This window comes from Mixophyes fleayi (genome assembly GCF_038048845.1).
Source record: "Mixophyes fleayi isolate aMixFle1 chromosome 12 unlocalized genomic scaffold, aMixFle1.hap1 SUPER_12_unloc_2, whole genome shotgun sequence".
In the NCBI taxonomy this organism is placed as follows: domain Eukaryota; kingdom Metazoa; phylum Chordata; class Amphibia; order Anura; family Limnodynastidae; genus Mixophyes; species Mixophyes fleayi.
This window is the reverse complement of record NW_027445896.1, coordinates 1,544,395-1,561,392: the sequence shown is the minus strand read 5'-3', so window position 1 is coordinate 1,561,392 and position 16,998 is coordinate 1,544,395. Positions and strand designations below refer to the sequence as shown.

Here is a 16,998-nt window from a genome sequence, read left to right as displayed (position 1 = left end):
TTAAAGTGTATAGCAGCCAATAAAGTGCCGCCGTGGAGACAAAGATCCTGTACGGAAGTGGTCGCTTAACTCGCAATGAGGCTTGAAGGAAATTCAAAGTGAGGCTGCATTCTTTTAGATGGAGTCAAAAATGAGGTTTGGATTTAGAAACAGATTTAATGCATATAAATACCAAAACGAGGCTTGGACTTAAATAAAAGAAAACTAATACACGCAAACACATTCAGCTCCAAACCGAGGCTTGGACTTAGATGGAAACAGGGCTAAAACATAAAGACCTCAAGCACTAAAACGAGACGTGGGCTGGAATATGGCAGAGCTAATACTTACAGCTATGTTGAGCTCCGAAACGAGGCTTGAACTCAATATTAAACGGATTTGTTTATGATACTATAAAAACTAAAATAAGGCATAAATCTAAATAAAACTTTTCTATAATAAAAAAAAAATTAACTTCTGAAATGAAGTTTTGGCTTGAATTTAAACAGAACTATACATGATATGAATTTTGAGAGTTTTGATCCAAATATAAACATAGCTCTCTAAACATTCTTATTTATCCCAAAAACAAGACTTGAGAAGCTAAAACAAAAATGATGTATCGGACATGTACAGGAATAAAACACACATTCATCAACACTATTTCCAGCGATACAATAGAGTCACAATATAAATATTTTTACTTTGTCACAAGTCACCCTATCAGTTACCAGAACCTGTCGTTGATGAGAGCTTCATTTTTAGCAACCTCCTTTCCTATAGAACCAGATGTGTTTGCCGGTGCTCGGTTGTCCCCAGGGCTTAATCTCGAGTAGTGGTAACTTAATTCAGGTAAGTGGGCACCACAGAGGACTACGCAATGAGATGTTGAGCTGAGATCTCTATGGCAACTGGGATGCAGGATGCACCAGGACCAAATTTAGCAGGTATATGGAGTTTGCAACAGGATGCAGTACCAACCTTCACCAGTATAACAGATTGGCAGTGCAGAGTAGAGGATGGTATAATACCAGATGTGGACTGTGTAGAGTTGGAGCTAGAGAGCAACACAGTACAAGGGAAGGTGCTGGAGCAAGATCGAGCTGTAAATCAGGACTGTGAAACACTGCTGACACAGATGAGTTCAATGGAGTGGATAGCAAAAATAAAATGTAATAAAAGCCCAAAAATGAAAGTGCATAAGTTGTGTAAAAAATGAGAACACAATGATATGTGGAGTTTATAATTACCTATATGTAATGCCAAATGATGCCATTAGTAAATATCTATTATACATTCTAATCTATTAGTTTGCAAGTAATTACCTTTCTGTATAACAATTGCTTTCCATATCTAGCAATCACCTTTGATAAATGAAACACAGTTTTTATTAGTGTATTCATATGAATCATAAGAATGTCAAATGTTTATCGTGATTATATCATAACTGAGTTGCCCTGTATCAGATAAGAGCTAAACAATCCATAAGGAGAATTCTCTTTGATTCCCTCTTGAGCTCCTGATGGAGATCTCCTCCTCTCAAACCCATCTTGATCTGTTCCATGACAAAGGCCTGTAGTGATCTTGGATCACAGTCATGGCACTTCATAAAGTGCCTTTCAACATATGTTAGTTGTTTTAAATTATCTTTGTTTCTCTTGACTCTCTTTATGTTGCCTACATGCTCCAAAATTCTATATTTGAGTGACCTGCCTGTCATGCCACCATAGTTTAAGTTACAGGGGCAGGTTAAGCAGTAAATAATATTCGGAGAGCTACAATTTATGAATCCTTTGATTTAACTCTCAAGAACCGATCTTTATACTCCTTTGTTTGTATCATAAATTGGCATGCCCGGCACACGCCATATTTGAAAAAACCCATTGGTCTATTAGAAATTCTCTTTTCAAATGGTGAGACACTGTGGACTAAATGAAACCCCAAATTCTTAGATCTACACCATGTCATAGAGATCCTATCCTCTAACACTTCTTAGAGGTCATCATCAGACTTTAGGATGTTCCAATGTTTCTGGAAGATATTGGCTATTTGCTGTTCACTGACCTTTCTGCTTTTCGTACAAGCCTAGATTTCAGTTCATTTGATCTTTGAGCATAGATGTTATCATCAGAACAATTTTGTCCCTAATTAATTCTCCCTTGGGTATCGCCTGAATTACTGCTGGAAAATTAGAATTTATAAAATGTAAGAAGCTGTTGATGTCTCTGCTATGTGTACTGTCAGTGGCTTCACTAGGCAGGCACAAGATGGCCGATTATCTTCTGCTTAGTTATTTTATGTATAGAGGAAGTGAATCTGCATGATACAGGGGGTTGGGTAGTGTTATGTGGCTGCGGGGGCTCACTGTACCATTATTAACCCTGGCACATCACTCATTTAAAATTTTCACTTGTGCAGTGTCAGAGGCTGGGAGACACTGTGACAAATGGAGCCCATCACTGACCAGGCTTGTAGAATAATCCCTGCACTAGTCTGACCTACTATAACCGGATCACTCTGAACAAGTCTTATTGCAAAGATTAAATGAAAAGAGTCAATACTACTGAACTTTTATATTTCAGATCCCCATAAGATGGAGCAAAGTTTTGCACCCCTGTAGACACATCTTGACCCACTTAGCCATGGGCATACCATATAAATGAGAGCTTTTGTACAAAAATGACATCACAATATTGCATTTAGGCAGTGGGACACATTTTTCAAGCTTCATATTCAATCCCCAATGGCAAAGTATTACAGATTACAGGATTATTATATGAACTCACACCTTCAATAAGAGAGTATGAACAAACATACTGTAACAGTGTCTCAGATCCCACATTATATCTCCAACCCATTGCCAGAATTATATATTACTCAGTACCCAATATATCAAGGTAATCTTGTTTTAACTGTGTACAGTGTGGACGATATCTGGTAGATAAAATAGTTCCACACATGAGTGATCAAATTTTGTGTATAAACTATGTAAATATATTATGCTTAGTTTAATTTACATTAATAAAATCAACTGTTTTTACAATATAAAGAGTACTGCAGCTCCTTGTTTCATGTCCAATTGCTTTTCTCCTATGTGATATTCAAGACCTGATTTGTTTGTAAACCATTTTCATTACTCAGAACATGGATATGGTTTGTTATCTGATGCTCAAAAGGATTTGATTTGTATCCGAAACATTTCCCAAACTCAGAACATGGGAATGTTTTCTCATCTGCATGGGTTCTCTGATGTTTGATAAGTTTTGAGTTCCATGGAAAACATTTTCCACACTCAGAACATGGAAATGGTTTCTCACCTGTGTGAGTTCTGTGATGTTTGACAAGGTTTGACTTCTGTGCAAAACCCTTCCCACACTCAGAACACGGAAACGGTTTTTCCCGTGTGAATTCTCTGATGTTTGACAAGTTTTGATTTCTGTGAAAAACATTTCCCACACTCAGAACATGGAAATGGTTTCTCACCTGTGAGTTCACTGATGTCTAATAAGTTTTGATTTTACGGCAAAACATTTCTCACATTTAGAACATGGAAATGGTTTCTCATCTGTGTGAGTTTTCTGATGTTCAACAAGATTTGATTTGTATACAAAACATTTCCCACACTCAGAACATGGGAATGGTTTCTCGCCTGTGTGAGTTCTCTGATGTTCAACAAGTTTTGATTTCTGTGTAAAACATTTCCCACATTCAGAACATGGAAACGGTTTCTCACCTGTGTAAGTTCTCTGATGTCTAATAAGTTTTGATTTCTGTACAAAACATTTCTCACACTCAGAACATGGAAATTGTGTCTCATCTGTGTGAGATCTCCGATGTTCAACAAGATTTGATTTATATACAAAACATTTCCCACACTCAGAACATGTAAAAGGGTTCTCAGCTATGTGACTTTTCTGATGTTTATGAAGAGATAATTTAACTGTACAGCTTTTCCCACCCTCAGAACATGGAAATAATGTATCATCTGTATGAGCTGTACGATGTGTAACAATATCTATGTTATCAGGATTACATTCCTCATGATTAGAGAGTTCAGATAATTTATCTCCACTGTAAAGTATTGGATATATATTTAGGGTAATTGGGTTCTCTCCTGTAGAATCTTGAGTAATGTTGTTATCTTCCATTTCAAAATCTGTAGATAAAATCAGTTGCTCCCCCAAGATATTCTTGCGTTTACATCCATCTGCTGAAAGTAAAATAAATGTAAGGAAGGACATTGAGCTGCAGATTACAATACCCAAAATTTTCAAACTATGAGCGAGTTGTTCAGCTGTTTAATTTCAATTTGCAATTGACGAACACTTCATTACAACTATAAAAGCGCATTATCAAGCACATTGCTTAGATGCAGTCATAATTGGAATTCTTGTAATGACTCAATAAACAAAATATATGACTCTTTACTGTAATACATTTTATTACTCACCGGTGCCGATATCTGTAGGGATTTCCTCCTCCTTACACTGCTGATCACCCCTCACATACGTCTCTTCCTCTCCCTCTATAATTTTTATTTTAATATCAGTCAGGACGTCATCCTAAATAGCCCACAAAAGAATGATCATTTTTTAGTCAAGTTTTTTTATTGGTATTTCAAAACAGAACATAAAGAAAATAATTATTTCTGAATAAACGTGATAGATATAAATCACCGGGTGTGACACATTACATCAAAGATTAGTAAATTTCCAACACTTATGCAGGTATACAAAAACATACAGAATAATATCAAGACTGACAATAATACAGTATATATCAGATGGCATGGGTCCCCATGGACTCATGGGCACCCCTGATCATCATCATCATCTATTTCTTTATATTACGCCACTAATTCCACAGCGCTGCACAGAGAACTCACTCACATCAGTCCTTGCCCCATTGGAGCTTACAATCTAAATTCCCTAACATACACACACAGACCAAGAGAGACTAAGGGCAATTTAATAGCAGCCAATTAACCTACCAGTATGTTTATGGAGTGTGGGAGGAAACCAGAGCACCCGGCGGAAACCCACGCAAACACGGGGAGAACATACAAACTCCACACAGATAAGGTCATGGTTGGGAATCAAACTCATGACCCCAGTGCTGTGAGGCAGAAGTGCTAACTGTTAGGAACCCCTCCAGCCAGTACAGCAAAACCCGGAGTCTGCTCCGAAAGTCCGGTGTTCACTGTTGGGACAGACTTGGCTGCAGACAGAGGGTTGTGAGATGTCCACTGGCTGGGGAGAACCCAGGAATAGAGTTACAGAGGCCGTAGAGTAGGAAGTGCAGGAGCGAGTCCAGTGAGACACCGAGTGGATGGTGTCAAGACTGATATATCACTCATTGCCACTGGAATAAATAAGGAACAGTTAATAGAGAAGTCCCCTGATCCACAATGGTTTCTGTACCGGTACTTGTCCGGAAAGGAACGGAACTTACAGTGATAGGTAAAGATGATGAAACTGAACGTAGGCAGTAGCCAAGGGTAACTACAACCCACAGTACCGGTGAGAGTCTAGAGATTTTAGGGAAATAGTTCTTAGGCGATTGCCAGGGGTAACTGCAACCCTCAGTACCGGTGAGAGTACGGAGATTTAGAGGTACAGTTCTTAGGCAGTTGCCAAAGGCAAGAGGGGGCTGGACTGTTTCTGCATTATCCACAAAGAACTCTTCCCACAAGACAACCAGATCAGGTCCCTTGCCCATTAAAGGTAACTAAAAAAGTTCAGGTTCCAGAAAGATTGACCCCCTGGTAATGGCAAAGTCTACAGACAATATAAGAGGGGAATGGTCGCAGAGTTGTATCAGTCTTTCTAATGTAAGATTTTGGCTATGAAGGCACGGGGAGGTGCCCCAGGTGGAGCTGCCTAAGAAGGGATGCGATGAGCTTGCTCCACTGCGAACTGAGCCGTAAAGGAATCCTTCCCAAAAGCTTGAATTAACCATTTCTCCAAGAAACATTCAGTACCAGGCCCCTCCACTTATTCAGGTAACCCCACAAAACGAGTATTATTGCATCAGAGACTCCCCTCACTAAAAGAAAGCGTCTGCTTACATGCCAACATCTGAGCTTCCAAATTATCAATTTGACCCTTCATAGGTGCTGTAGCATCTTCTAGAGTCTCCGCTTCAGCCCCTCACTATTGGATTTGTTGCATATCATGTCTAAAAAGGGAAAGGTCGGCCAGCTGTAGAAGCTGCTGCAATGTGACCTCAGGGTAAGTAGGTGAGGTTGGTGCATTAGGAACAGTGGTAGTTTGGGAGGGCACACATAATGGAGTTTCTCCAGAACTGTCAGTGGGTGTAGAGGAATAGGCAAACCGGTCAAGCCATCCGGCCAGAGCAGCATGATCATATAACGAGGAAAATACATCCCAATATAGAGGAATGGGTATAATAATAGTGTTGTATTTCATGGATAAACACTTGTATGAAAGTCTTACCATGAAAGTACCCAAGGCAGGATCATAGAACAGAGTCAAGATAGTATAGACACCACTTATAAAAGGCAAACTGGATAATCCAGATATGGGAAGGAGGTTCAATAAATAAGCTTATGACTGTCCCACAGGAGTAATATATATTAGATGTCAAGTGCCAGGATGTTATCACAGCACAAACAGGCAAGATAGCATAAGTCAAATTACAGCCACTGTGTGAGGTACCTGCATGCACTCAGAGCCTGAGGCCCAGCTGTTGGGGATCCAATCTGTATCTCAGGATGGAAGGCTGACTTGGAGCAACAGAACTGTGCAGCATGAGGACAAATCGCCGCTCTCTATGGTGGAAAATAGGGCACTACCAAGACGTCAGCCCAGATTACAGGACAGGAACAGAAAATGTCCATCCCCAGCTCCCAGGGCAGAGGGGTATAGTCTACAGCATTGTCATGTACTCGAGTCGCACACAGTAAAGGGAAGAGCCTGAGCAAGTGTCGGCACCCGACGACCTGACAGTGATGGGTAAGTATGGTGATCTGTCTCACCACAGCAGGGGTCCCTGGGGGTGTCCGCACCAACAGTCAGCGCCGGCAGCACGGAGAGGCAGAAGCGCTGTCCACCAAGGAGTCAGGCTGCAGCGGGTCCGCTCAGATAGCAGCCTCCGCACACCAGGCTGGGGTCTCGAAGAGCAGCGCGGCAGCCGCGGATCAGGAGAAGTACCCCAGAGGATGCCAAGAGGGGTAAGTAAGCTCCAGGACTAGACAGAGTCCAAATAAACCAGCAAACTCAAAATGGAGGATAAATGCAGGAATTTTAGGATGGAGAACGTAGCAAGCATACTTGTACTCCATGCATGTCCAAGACACGACCCCTTTAAGAATATTATATTAAATAATATCTGATTTAATAATGTGAGATGAAACAGAAGAATATAAGAGTATAAGATCCACGCTGTTTTTTACAGATAATATAATAAAATCACTTTGGCATTTAGGTATTTGGCAAAACCCTAAAATGTCATCTACCTGAAACTCCTGTGAATAAAGAGGACGGAGATATCTCTCTGGGGTATTTCTGTTACTGGATCCATCTGTAGGAAACACACAGTGACTGATTACATTGTTTATACAAGGAGAATATGTGACTCTTGTCTGTAATAAGTGTTTATTACTCACCTATGCTGATTTCCTCCTCCTTACACTGCTGATCACCCCTCACATACGTCCCTTTCCTTCCCTCTATAAATTCTAATTTAATACCAGTCATGACGTCATCCTAAACAGCCCACAAAACAATACAAATATATTTAATAATAACTGATTTAATAATTTATGATGAGACAGAGGAATGTCAGTGTATATGATCCACACAAGTATTTTTTTTACAGATCATATATTGGGAAATTCACTTTGGTATTTGGTGAGACCCTAAAATGTCACCTACCTGTGGAATACTGTGATTTTCCTCTGTACAATCCTGTGAATAAAGAGAACACGGACATCTCTCTGTGGTATTTGTGTTACTGGATCCATCTGTAGGAAACATACACTGAGTGAATACATTGTTTATATGTGATTCTCAGATGATGTGTATCTAGGTGGCCTTCAAAACTGTTCTCTCCCTTACAATAAATGAAAATCTCCTCTTACCCAGTGATTTGAGAATCCAGTGATTCTCCATCATTACGTCTTTGAAAAGACTCTTCTGCAATCTTAAATACGTCCACTCCTGCATGGATAAATAGACAGTGACATCCCAACACTTTATAGGAACCTAATACACCCAATGATACAGTCATCACGCAGACACATCCCCTAGTGTTACTGTATTATGTCACATTCCCAGCAGTCACCTCTCCAGTCACCAGCGGAATGATCTTGTTGATCAGTTCCAGGATCTTCTAGTCATTGTTTCCCTCATATATCAGTGAGTGAGGTGGAGGAACCGTGATGGGACTCTGGGTCCTGCTCAATACTCCTGACACACTTGAGGGTGGCCCACCAAATCTCTTTATTACTACGGTGTAATCCTGTGAATTGAATTGGATAAAAAGATAAATGAAGCTCCATGTATTTGGAATTTTTAGGAGTTAACTACAATACAATAATAGTATATTTTACAAATACAACCAATTTCCTATATGTAACTGTTTCATATATACAGGAAAGTAGAGTGTATATAGCATTTACATCTACTGCAGCTAAGTGGGCTCACCTATCACCTAAACCTTCAGTGGACTCACCTATCACCTAAACCTTCAGTGGGTTCACCTTTAAAGACAAGTTTAAAGTGGGTTCTTGTAGTAGACAGAGGACTCAGAATGGCCAATCTACGGAAGATAATAGGAGAAGTAAGTGCTAGATACATTCTACTAGACAGTCCATATAGGAAACACTTACATGTAGGACAGGGGTTGGATTGTAAAACTAGCCCTTCTTGTCCATTTTGCACATTTAAAAAGTCCAGGAAAGTGGAAACATTCTATAATCGTAAAACTTACACCTAAAAATACAGCAAAACCTGTAACTCATTTTAATCAGATTTGGTATTTCAGCAGTTTGAACAGTGTAGTAAATCGTACAACTCCAGTGAGTAAAACATAACCTAGCACAGTCCCATTGGGGTTGCACTAATTTAAAAATCAAAATCAAATCCTAATTTTAATAAAGTATTCACTACGCTAATATTGAAACCGAGAAAATCCATGGCCTCCTATCGCCCTATCACGCTACTGAATTTGGATATTAAGCTGCAGGCTGAAAACATGGCTACTCGTTTACAGTCTATTCTCCCATCACTTTTAACTGACCAACAGCTAGGATTTGTGACAGGTCGTCACTCGGTGTAGGGCATATGTACAGCGATCACAGAGGTGGCCTCCTCGTCCTTACAATATCCTTCCAAGAATATACTACTTAACCTGGATGCCAATAAGGCGTTTGATGCAGTATCCTGGCCCTATATGTATGAGGTACACAAACGTGGGGCATTCAGAGAGGATTTCACTACTCTGATAGGGCCTGAGTCATTAAGGAAGGTATCTCTGTTATTTGTGTGTATCATACGCATTTCCCTTCTGCGCATGCCCAGAACGAGGACACTCGGCCGTCAACGAAAGCAAGTCCGCTGCGTATGTCAACGCAAATGACAGTTACGACGGTCTACGGTTCTTTTGAGATTTCATATTCCAAATACGTATTGTACGCATCCTGCAGTGTCTGGTCTAGTACAGCAGAGTGACCCTACGCCCATAGTCATCACCACACGTATCCTGAGATCCGCTCCTTGCCGACTCCAGGAGTACGCAGAGATGATTTACGTAACGTTGAGAACAACTGCACGATGCGCTCTGTATGCTGCCTTAATGACTCAGGCCCATAAGCTTTTTCTATTCTTGCCCAACCACCTCTCTACTAATCAATGGCCTGATTGGAGAGGCGGCACCCATGACGAGGGGTACACGTTAGGGCTGCCCCATGTCACCCTTACTCTTCAACCTAGTACTTGATCCTATGCTTGAGACCTACATACTGTATTTCGGGGCGTCCGTGTTGTATTTATCAAGCTGTCCGTTTGATAAATCCCTGGCATTATACCTGATCCTTGCTTTACCTGCCGCTACTTGGCTAGAAACATAGCAATTAAATGGGCGCACAGCACTATCACATATCTAGGTATAGAACTTTCTAAGAACCTTGGTCTCTTCTATCAACATCATATCTCGAAAGTTGTTGGGAACCTAGTAACGAGGTTGAGGGCTGGGGTCATCTTTGTCTTTACTTAATGGGTAGAGCAAATTTACGTAAGATGAAATCCTCCCCTAGACTTGTAGAGTATTTCAAAACTTCATTTGGGGGGGAAAAAAATCAAGAATTGGGCTATTGAAACTTTAATAACCCAGGACTAATGCTGGATTTCATTTGGCCAATATAGAACTCTATAATCAGGCTGCTCAACTTCAGTACCGGAGGGATTTGATACAAGGGTCTGACACCTATGCGGATACCTCACCAGAACAAAATTTCCCCCCTGGCCTAAAATTGACTGCTTTCCTACATCTACATGACCACAAGGTATCAGCGACAGTTCTTGACAACCACCGTTTTATGTCCACTAGAAAATTGTGGCACATCATACATACATTGAAACTAAAACCTTACTTATCTATCCATCTTCCTCTATTTGGGAACCCTAGTTTTTAGAATGGCAAGGCTGCCTAGCTATTCACTATCTAGAATGACGCGGGGGTTAGAACGGTGGGGCAGTTCCTTAATCAATCTAGTGATTAGACCGTGCAACCTAGACTTTTTACAGACTCACATTATGCAAGTGTAGTGACCAGACCATTTTCTCAACAGGATTGGGACCCACCCGCTCTACTATGATACATTGAAAACGGGATTGGGACAATGGATGGGACGCTTTGTACCTACTAATTTTTTACTTCTTTACAGCTCACAGTGTGTGTGCTGGGACCTGTTTTATTCCTTGTTATATATCACTATATAGATTATTATCCTTTCTATAATAATCATCCATTATAAACAGTGCGTGTGCTGGGAACTGTCTTATTACTCTTTATATATCACTATATAGATTATTATCCTTTATATAATAATAATACTAATAATACTAATAATACTAATAATAATAATAATCACCCATTATAAACAGTGTGTGTGCTGGGAGCTGTCACATCCCTCTGCATATATAGAAATTATAATATCCCTCTCCTCTATATAATAATAATCTCCCATTATAAACAGCATTTTATATAGAGATGGGCGGTTCCGGTTCTCCGAGAACCGAACCCACCCGAACTTTGGGTATCCGAGTACCGAGCTGAGCAGCTCAGTACTCTCCCGCCCATTCCGAATCCAAATCGAGGCCGAACGTCATTGTGACGTCGTCGGATCTCGGGGCTCGGTTCTCGCGATACTTCAACTTTATAAATACACGCCTCCACAGCAATCCATCGCCATTTGACAGAGGGAGAGAGCAGGGTGTAGTCATAGGCTAATTAGAGCAGGGACAGAGAATACAATATTGTTCTTGCAATTGCTCTAACCAAAATCGCTAGTGCAGAGAGGAGGATAGAGGTTTATTATTTTTTCTTCATATTTGGCACTCCCCAGCGCTTTTGGGGTGTCCCCCATAATTGTGCATTAATATTTCTGGCTGTCAAAAGTCATATCTGTCAGCAGTATCTACTAAATAATTTTTAGCACTCCTCAGTGTTTTTGGGGTGTCCTCCCTAATTGTGCATTAATATTTCTGGCTGTCAAAAGTCATATCTGTCAGCAGTATCTACTAAATAATTTTTAGCACTCCTCAGTGTTTTTGGGGTGTCCTCCCTAATTGTGCATTAATATTTCTGGCTGTCAAAAGTCATATCTGTCAGCAGTATCTACTAAATAATTTTTAGCACTCCTCAGTGTTTTTGGGGTGTCCTCCCTAATTGTGCATTAATATTTCTGGCTGTCAAAAGTCATATCTGTCAGCAGTATCTACTAAATAATTTTTAGCACTCCTCAGTGTTTTTGGGGTGTCCTCCCTAATTGTGCATTAATATTTCTGGCTGTCAAAAGTCATATCTGTCAGCAGTATCTACTAAATAATTTTTAGCACTCCTCAGTGTTTTTGGGGTGTCCTCCCTAATTGTGCATTAATATTTCTGGCTGTCAAAAGTCATATCTGTCAGCAGTATCTACTAAATAATTTTTAGCACTCCTCAGTGCTTTTGGGGTGTCCTCCCTAATTGTGCATTAATATTTCTGGCTGTCAAAAGTCATATCTGTCAGCAGTATCTACTAAATAATTTTTAGCACTCCTCAGTGTTTTTGGGGTGTCCTCCCTAATTGTGCATTAATATTTCTGGCTGTCAAAAGTCATATCTGTCAGCAGTATCTACTAAATAATTTTTAGCACTCCTCAGTGTTTTTGGGGTGTCCTCCCTAATTGTGCATTAATATTTCTGGCTGTCAAAAGTCATATCTGTCAGCAGTATCTACTAAATAATTTTTAGCACTCCTCAGTGCTTTTGGGGTGTCCTCCCTAATTGTGCATTAATATTTCTGGCTGTCAAAAGTCATATCTGTCAGCAGTATCTACTAAATAATTTTTAGCACTCCTCAGTGTTTTTGGGGTGTCCTCCCTAATTGTGCATTAATATTTCTGGCTGTCAAAAGTCATATCTGTCAGCAGTATCTACTAAATAATTTTTAGCACTCCTCAGTGTTTTTGGGGTGTCCTCCCTAATTGTGCATTAATATTTCTGGCTGTCAAAAGTCATAACTGTCAGCAGAATCTACTAAATAATTTTTAGCACTCCCCAGTGGTTTGCGCTCAGAATGGATTCAAAGCAGTCCACATATGATCTAAATGAGCAACCAGGTTCTGTCACCAGTCCTGATGTTAGTGTTCCCAGTACGTCATCTGGCCAAGGTGATGTCAAACAACAGAGTGTTTTCAAATTAATGCAAAAAACAAAAACCAAAAAAATTTTTACTGTATTGAAGCGAAAAAGAAGTGTAACTGAGCAAAAGTTAAGTGACGATAAAAAAAAAATTGCAAGCATGCCATTCTACACACGCAGTGGCAAAGAGAGAATGAGGCCTTCACCTTTGGCTATTAGTGGCATATCCCAAAAAGTTACCCAGCCTACAATTGGTGCACAACTACTGTTACGCGTCAAAGCCGAGCTGCAAGATAACAGTGAGGCATTACAGGAGAATATTTGCTCTGATTCACAAATGACAACAATCCCTGTGGAGAGTCCATCCAACAGTGGGATGTCTAATCGTGAGCATTCTGCTGATGTGTGCCTTAATAGCCCGAGTGTAGCCGGTGATACCCAAATTGAGGATGCCACTTTGGAATTAGAAGAGGATGAGGGGGAGATTTGTGTAGGCGACGAGGGCGCTAATGAGGATGTTGATGAGGATGAGGTTGTTTGTGTAAGTCCTGCACCAGTGGCAGCAGTTCTGGCACGTGACAAGAAAAAGGCCATTGTCATGCCTGGGCATAAAACAAAAAAATCCACTTCTTATGTGTGTAATTATTTCTACCCAAATCCAGACAACAATTGTATAGCCATTTGTAGTGTATGTCAAGCCACAGTCAGTCGAGGGAGGGACCTTAACCATCTTGGAACCTCGTCTATGTTACGCCATTTAACGAGAGTTCATGGCAAAGTGTTGGGAAAAGCTGAAAGTTCTTCCCAAAAGAATACAAGCACTCCCTCATCAGCTAAGACCCTCCGCTCACCGACATACCGACGGCTACAAAATACACCCACCACACCATCCTCATCAATATCCTCAGTAGCGCTCGGAGTTAGCCCGGCATCCCACTTAAGGCTGGATGACTCCGGCACTATTATTGATTCCTCTGAAGAAAGCGTTAGTCCTGCTGCTGCTGTTGCTGCTGCTGGGGGTGAATCGTCATCCCAGAGGCAGGTTAATAAAATGAGCAGTCCTACATTTCAGCAATTAACTGTGAAACAATCATTTGCGAGGGGAAGCAAATATGACAGCAGTCACCCAGTCGCCAAGCGAATCACAGACGCCATGGCTGCAATGTTAGTGTTAGATCTGCGTCCAATCTCCACAATAAACGCAGCTGGTTTTTCACAGTTAATTGAGGTTTTGTGTCCGCGTTACAGAATTCCATCGCGACACCATTTCTCCCGTAAAGCTATTCCACAACTATACCAAAAAGTGTGTAAAAATGTAGAGATTGCGCTGAAAAATGCCATTCTGCCCACTGTTCACTTAACCACAGATATGTGGACAAGTGGAAGTGGCCAAACCAAAGACTATATGACTGTGACAGCCCACTGGGTTGGTCATTCACCTTCACCAGCAGGAACAGCAGCAGCATGTACACCACTACGTAACATTTGTCACAGGCAGGCCACTCTTTGTATCACCGGCTTCACTAACAGGCATACGGCTGACAATTTGTTACGCAAACTGAGAGATGTGATTGATGCATGGCTTATACCACTCGGACTCTCCCCAGGGTATGTCATTTCAGATAACGCCAACAATATAGTGCGAGCATTACAGCTGGGTGATTTCCAACATATTCCCTGTTTTGCTCACACCATCAACTTGGTGGTGCAGAGCTTCCTACGAAATAACCGTGAGGTGCAGGAGATGCTTTCGGTGGCCCGTAAAATTTCAGGCCATTTCAGGCATTCAGCCACAGCATGTAGGAGATTACAGCAGCTCCAAGAGCAGTTTAACTTGCCCTGCCACCAACTTAAGCAAGAGGTGGTAACTCGGTGGAATTCCACCCTGTACATGCTTCAGAGGATGGAGGAACAGCGCAAAGCCATCCAAGCATATTGCACAAGTCATGACATTGGGAAAGGAGGGGGGATGTATTTCACTCTTGCACAGTGGGGAATCCTTTCAGTGCTGTGCAAGGTGCTGAAACCATTTGAAGTTGTGACATGTGAGGTCAGTGCTGACTCTGCTAGTTTGAGCCAAGTCATTCCTTTAATTAGACTATTGGAAAAGCAGCTTGAGAAAATGAAGGAGGAGCTGAAAGCAAGCAATTCAGCAAAGTATGTTGGCCTTGTCGATCAAGTACTTAATTCGCTTCACAATGATCCTCGAGTTATTAAGATCTTGAACTCGGATCAGTACGTTTTGGCCACTGTGCTTGATCCAAGGTTTAAAACCTACATTGAGTCTTTACTTGTAAATGAGCGAGATGTGAACTTTTGCAAGGAGCTATTGCTCAGCAAGTTGGCCGCTGAACTGGGCCTCGGCTTGACGACGTGTCCTCCTTCACTTTCTCAAGCTGTTGCTCGTAAAAAATTAAATTTCCAAAAAAGAAGCAGGGAAGACACAGGGGGCAGACCAGAACAATTTAACATCTGGGCTGGTTTGAAGGATTTTTCAAAAAAATGTGTCACTTTGCCCATAACTCCATCCAATATGAGTATAAACATGCAAAGGATGGTGGAGGATTACTTTCAAGAGGTAGTTGATATGGAAATGTCAGACAGTCCCTTTCCTTACTGGGAAGAAAAGCAGGCCATTTGGAAACCCATGTACAAACTTGCTTTGCAATACCTAAGCTGCCCACCCTCCAGTGTGTACTCTGAACGAGTGTTCAGCACAGCAGGGAACTTAGTCAGTGATCGCCGTAGAAGGTTACTTCCCAAAAATGTGGAGAAAATGATGTTTATAAAAATGAACTACATCTTCCACGAGGAAGGCCTTCACCATCCAAGACATCCAAGCACTGACTGTTCTCTAATGGCGGATTCAAGCGGCGATGAATTGATAGTCTGTGATGATGACGTACACACTGATGAGGGCGAGGATTAAGCTGAAGATGATGCCGATAACATCTTTTTAAAACTTTCTATGTAAGTGTAGGGTGCAATCTACCCCCAAAGAGGAAAGGGACTTGTGGCATTTCCATATCACATACCATCTTGAAAAGCTGCTGTTAGGGCAATTTATCCTTAAGGGTAGGGTGTCATAGACAGAGTGACCCTAAACTGGCTTTGTCCATTTTTCATAATATTGTACAGTCTATAATGGCTGAATTTTTGGGTATTTTATACAAGTGGAGGGGGGCCTAGAGAGACAGAAACCAAACTGGCTTTTTCCATGTCAATTAATATTGTACAGTCTATAATGGCTGAAATTTTTGGTATTTTATACAAGTGGAGGGGGGCCTAGAGAGACAGAGTGACCCCAAACTGTCTTTCTCCATGTCAATTAATATTGTACAGGCTATAATGGCTGAATTTTTTAGTATTTTATACAAGTGGAGGGGGGCCTAGAGAGACAGAAACCAAACTGGCTTTTTCCATTTCTTTACATATTTAACTATAAGTGTAGGGTGTAATATACATTCAAAGACGATGGCTGCATTGCCAATATGCATAGATGGAGAGGAAGACAATCTGTTTTGTGTGTAGAATAGGCCTACCAATGAAGAATTAAACTGTTTTTTTGGATGATTTATTACCTCAACAATTAGATTACTTGTCTCTAAAACAGTTGGAGCACTAAATTGGGTTAATTTAGGCCCAAAAACATGAATTTTCCCAAAAAATAGCAAAACAAAACCAAACAAAACCAAAACCAAAACCAAAACACGCAATGGAGGTTTTGCAAAACCAAAACCAAAACCAAAACACGACGGTAATCCAGATCCAAAACCGAATCCAAAACCAAAACACGGGGGTCAGTGACCATCTCTAATTTTATATGAGCTGTAATGTCTCCCTATACAGACTCCTCTGTATAATAATCCTTCATATCTCTGCTCTCAGCATAATAATAATATATTGTTAGAAGATATTACCTCAGCCTTGTACACATTCCTGGATGTTGTTGTTATATATGAATGAGTTAAAGCTGCTCTCCAGGTTGTAAAATGGCTCCTGCAAGAGTATGTGACCACGCCCCCTCTGGAACGTCACTGGGACATAACTGTAACAGCAGTATTGTGTAATTTAGACTAAGGGAAAATGGCCGCCGCTGTTCTAAATTAAGGACAATGCAGTAATAAGTAATTCACTCTAGTGATAACAATG

The 16,998-nt window shown here is 40.9% G+C and overlaps 1 protein-coding gene and 1 pseudogene across 1 annotated transcript in view; one reads left to right on the top strand and one right to left on the bottom strand.

Moving 5' to 3' along the window:
* Window positions 1-16,998, top strand: part of LOC142112117 (uncharacterized) — a gene marked incomplete at its 5' end in the record, with an annotated part of 53,469 nt that overhangs the window by 3,826 nt on the left and 32,645 nt on the right. The window lies entirely within an intron of this gene.
* LOC142112078 (uncharacterized) lies at window positions 2,790-16,781 on the bottom strand (annotated as a pseudogene).